The 5354-nt window shown below is 51.3% G+C and overlaps 1 non-coding gene across 1 annotated transcript; it reads right to left on the bottom strand.

Moving 5' to 3' along the window:
• Positions 1–229: 229 nt before the first annotated feature.
• TRNAI-UAU (transfer RNA isoleucine (anticodon UAU)) lies at positions 230–324 on the bottom strand. The gene is made up of 2 exons: positions 287–324; positions 230–265 (listed from the first exon to the last, which is right to left on the bottom strand). It is a non-coding gene; the product is annotated as a tRNA-Ile (tRNA).
• Between the last annotated feature and the right edge of the window lie 5030 nt (positions 325–5354).

Raw genomic sequence — 5354 nt, 5'->3', positions numbered from 1 at the left:
ATAACGTGCCTATATTCTCGACTGCTCAGCCCGCCAGAGCACCTGCGGAAAACCAGACAGTCTAATTCACGAAAGTGCATTAAAACTCTTTTCCCACTAAATAGCAGGGGCACATAATCACTGAGCTACCCGGACACAACAGGCACTAAAAGTGTAAAAAAATACAACAAGGACGGATGTTAAACTTGTGAATGCCCACGTGGCAACAAACCCTAATGTGAAAATATCCTGCTCCAGGTGAGGCACGAACTCACAACCTCGGCATTGCTCATTGCAAGTACTGCTGTATAAGTACCGCGCGCTAACCGATTGCGCCACTGGAGCACATACGGGAACCCATTTCGGAGAAACCTGTGACTGTACACCCACAGTGTACTTCACCCCCAACTGAGGGCATAATCCAACACTCCACAGAAACACCAACAACTTCCTACCACAATGATAGGAACGCCGGCACTAGTTACAGCAAGATAGTTGGTACATACAAAGGCAGAACGATCCCCGAAAATCCCTTCGTGCCCCCGATTACCTGCTGCAAGCTACGGGGCGGGGCAAGTCTAGCCGCACGTGGAGGATGCAGCCCGGGCCACCAACCCAATTGGCCTGCCGACAAAGCGCTGTGACCCTGAGCAAACATAGACTCATAAAAGGCACATAGAGGTGGGGCCAAGGAGGGCGGAGAGCCTGAGTCGAAGTGCCGTCACGTGCCTGGCCAAGAGGCCCCCACACCAGCCTCAAAAGGCAAGGCCTGGTGTATACCCGCAACACGGGGGCTTAAAGCGAGGTTCACTATAAGCCCGGCCAACTGCATCTAAGCCGTGTCAGCAGCCATCGCTACGTGCCAAAACGAGGCCCGTTTCCACTGAACACGCAAATCCAGTCTGGCCTGCGCTGAGCATAGCTTTCCATCGAGATGTTCCTTGAGCGCCCCGAGAACCATGACACAGTGCCTGCGATCCGGGAACCCCTTACGCTAATAACAACCAAGCTCTGTCGTGGAAAGACCAAGACTGAGGAGCAGTACCACCCTGTGGTGTAATTGCCCTACTGCACCCAGGGTAACCACATGCACGAGCAATCAGCATATAACATCCCTAATAATACATAAACGTCTACTTAGACCTACAATGCTCCGCTCGCTGAATAAAAGTCTGCCTGGCACCACGACCGAATGCAGGGCTCGGAAAAAGAGAAGGGCGAGTCATGCGGGAAATCCAACCCCAGATGATGGATCACCGCGTTCATCTTCCGCCATCGAACAACTCACTGAGCCAACCGGCCCATTCACAACTACAACAGCCACACTGCAGCGGGGCTGGTGGCCTTGCACCCAGACGGGCCCAAGATGGCTGCACCACCACCCTAAATCCAGGTGCATGCCCCTCCAATGTACGTGGACAGCCTGCCGGGAGACCCAAAGATATGCAGCAGTCCCTCCCAAACATCAGGTTGACCGCAACTGCGAACTGACCCCCGGCTTGCTAATATAGCTAATAGCACTGCCGGATCCAATCCACCAATCTTGCATGCCCCTGGGACCGGGCATGCAGACTGATTAGCCCTTGCTAGATAAAAATTGTCATCTAGAGTTTTCATAAATGGATAATAAGTCAACAAAAACTTACAAACATGAATCTCCAAACATGGCTGAAGGAGCCAACATGCCGCAGACTTCCTTAAAACGCTCGTCCAAATATTGCGACGGGCCACCTCTGACACCCGTTAGGTAACAAGCTTTGAAACGTGGTCTGCCGGTTTCAAAAACGAAATCAAGATATACTTAGTTTGTTAGTGTGCCCTACAGTCAAGGAACAACTGCCACGTTCGGCCCATGTTATGTATGCTAGCTGCTAGTACATCATCACTGCTGAGAAGTTCTACCTCTGTTCTTTTCCAGTGCCTATACTGTCCCATTCAAAGTGCATCATCCCTACTGAAGTGTTGGTGCGGTCATATAAAAGATAGCTGCTCGGATGAGAAGGGCTGGTCCCATACAAGTGCAGCATCCCTTCCCTGCAGTGCTAAAAACATCCCAATAAACGAACAGCATACAGACCGCTATTACATAACATTGTAGCAGGGCCGATGAAAAGTGCCACAGCATACAGGCCGTTATTGCATAACATCGTGGCAGGGCCGATGAAAAGTGCCAGTGCTATCCGAACCAGTACAGCAACTCTAGTGCCGAGAAGTGCAAATACAGCGCTCATAGCAATAAAACAGCCCCACTCCGAAGGGCAGACACTGTCCAGGAGAAAGGACAGCGTCCCCGCTAAAAGTGTGGTGAGAATAGATTGGCACGCCAACAAACCTCCCGGGACTGCCAACCTCAAGGGAGAGGTGGGTGGAGGGTCAAGGCGGAAAGTCTCCTCCCTCCAAACCTGGCCTCACCGAGGAAAAGGCTCAAAAGCACACTCAATAAGGTGACCCCCCATGCCCCCAAACATGGCAGATGCCGTGCACCCGTGTACCTCCCGGGGGCAGGGCAATGACTGCACCTACACAAAGAAAGAACAACATCTGTCGCTCCAGCATGGCGGCAAGCTGTTTCTCGCCGTCCGAGGCCTCTCCGTGGGATCCCGCACCAGCGCCCCAGCGACAAACTCGGGCCCACATACGCGAGCACACATGCCCCCGAATACCTGCGACAGGGCACTGGAGCCCGACAGCCCCGCCGCCATGAAAACAGACGACATACAACCTAATCACCCCGACTCACCGCAAGAGAAAGCGCGCCGGTGAACGGCGGACAACACAGCACACCGACGCCAGACCAGGCCTCTGGACGGAGTTACCAGAGGGCACCCAAACGGCGTCAGGGTGAGGGGACAAAGAGGCCGCCAGGTGGGTGGGGGAGGAATATATACCTCTCCCCGCCTCCCACCACGGCCGGAAGTGACGCCCTCTTATGTGTGTCCCATGCAGGGACGTGTCGGTCGGCCCGCATTACTGGAAGGACAGTCGACTCGAAGGTACTGTTTCTTTACAGTTGCTGTATCTTGCTGCAGTAAAATCGTCGGCAGTTTACTCAGTGTGGTGAGGACCTCAGGTGAAAGATCGTTCACCTGATCTTTTTTTTTGTTTAATTTTATTGCGACATAATTGTTAAGTGGAGGTGGTGGTGGGGGTGGTGATTTGTTTTTAGGGAGCAGTGTACATTTTATGTTGAGATTTTGTTTTTAGGGAGCAGTGTACATTTTATGTTGAGATTTTGCCGTAGTTGTTTTTCTAAGGGTTGTGGCTACTCTTTACTGTGTGGTGTACCAGTGTTGTGTAGAATTGTGAGCAGGAAAGTACTATATATTTTTAACTATGGTGATTGGTGGGGCCATAAGTGCTCCAATTTCGGTTCACAGAGTATGTACCCTGTTACATGTTTGGTGGCGGAGCAGAAAGTGCCCAAGTTTTAGTTCACAGGGTGGTGTGTACCCTGTTACATGTTTGGTGGTGGAGCAGAATGTACTCCAATTTTAGTTCACGGGGTGGTGTGTACCCTGTTACAGGTGTGGTGACAGAGCAGAATGTACTCCAAGTTTTAGTTCACGGGGTGGTGTGTACCCTGTTACAGGTGTGGTGACGGAACATAATGTACTCCAAGTTTTAGTTCACGGGGTGATGTGTACCCTGCTACAGGTGTGGAGTGGTTGCACAGGGAAAGGTGCCTGTCACGCCATGAGTTGGGACCCATTTACCTCTTGCTGACCTGGCCAGTCGGTTTGTTTGGTTCCTGGGGTTCTGTATGTTGTGTGATGGCGTGATGGTGGGTTTGTTATTTCGTTTTGGGAGTAATGTTTTGTTTAAGGAAGAGAGAAGGTGGTGTGAATGTTATTTTCTGGTTTGCATGATTTGTTTGAGTGAATGTTAAATTGCTAATCTTATCTGATTTTACATTTATTTTGAAATTGCGTGATCTGACTTGTGATCTGACTTATTCTCTGCAATTTCTATTCCTACATATTGTTCTTCAGATTAAAGAAGGGAGATGTGTTATACTTATTCTTCCTGCTGCTGAGCATAGAATGCATGATGTAAGAGCCTGTTAGAATGTTCTGTGTGGATGTCTGGTAGTTGGATGAGGGCTGAGTGGCAGGAGGCTGCCCCACCATCCACCGCACCCCCCGGGGAGCTTGATTGGAGGCGGATATGCCCAGCCCCGAGGCTGGACCTCTATGGATAAGCCCTGTATTGTCGATCATGACTCCTCAGCCAAAATTCAGTGACCACTGGAACCCCACACACCTGGGCAGCATGAAAATACAAGGCTGAAGCACCCCATCTTGCCTCATCTTCATGGAATAGCCGGACCAGCCCCAACCCCTGGATGTCTTTCCCCTCTGTTTGCTACACAGGACCTCTCCTCCTGTCCACCAGGGTCACTACTACCCTATGGCTTGCCTACAGCTCCACTCACTGCGGTCTGCCTGCGAAGAGGAGGGTGCAGCAGACATAGAGGTATATAGGGCGTCTAGGCACTATGCATGAACAACCAGCCTGCACGTTCGCACAGCTTACCTAATTCCCTGGCACCGGGTACCACTAGCCGAAGAAGACGACAGATGGCCAGCCCTTTCATAGGCACACTGAACATAGGGAGGCTCACCGTAAAAGCATAGCTCTTTAGCCTACCTTCCCAGGACCCCAATATCGCCTGAATACCTTCCTACCCTTGGAGCCCGTGCACTTGCAGCAGCTTGAGATCTGTGGCTAATTCGCTGGTTTTATTATCGATTATCCAGGGGCGCTTACTCCCCACCGCTGGACGGCCAACAAATACCGCTGAATCATGTCTCTGGAATAAGAGGTGCTGATCAATAGAAACAATTCTGAATACTGCTCCCTGCTTGGGGCCAACCTGAATCACAGGAGTGCAGAGTTCCGCACACATATCGCAGACGAATATCAGCAGACAAGACGGCAGGCAAATCCGCAAGACAGCTTCTCTTTACATAAGCTCTCAAGCAGCTGTGCACCATGGCGTCACCGAAAGGGCCCACCCTCCCCACAAATGCCTCACCACACCCTCCTGTGACCCCCTGCTCATGAAAGTACTATGGATCGGATTCTCCAGGAAATCTTGGCAGTGGGCGCCGACTGAAAGGCATGGATGTGAACATATCCACCTTGATGGAGGAAACCAAATCGATATGGCTGGATATAGCAGGATTCGAGTCCCGTGTGGAAAGACTGGACCAAAGGGTGACAGTGATGGAGGGCCGCCTAGACAATGTGTTGGACAAGGACCGGGAGCTCCTCTTCCTCTGCAGTAAGCTGATTGAACTGGAAGATCGCAGCAGGAGAGATAACGTCCATTTTTCGGACTCCGGAAGAAGCAGAAGGCCCTAATGTCAAAGTCT

This window comes from Lissotriton helveticus, chromosome 11 (assembly GCF_964261635.1).
Source record: "Lissotriton helveticus chromosome 11, aLisHel1.1, whole genome shotgun sequence".
Classification (NCBI taxonomy): domain Eukaryota; kingdom Metazoa; phylum Chordata; class Amphibia; order Caudata; family Salamandridae; genus Lissotriton; species Lissotriton helveticus.
Note: the sequence above shows the minus strand (reverse complement) of the source record. Positions and strands in the feature narration are given on the sequence as shown.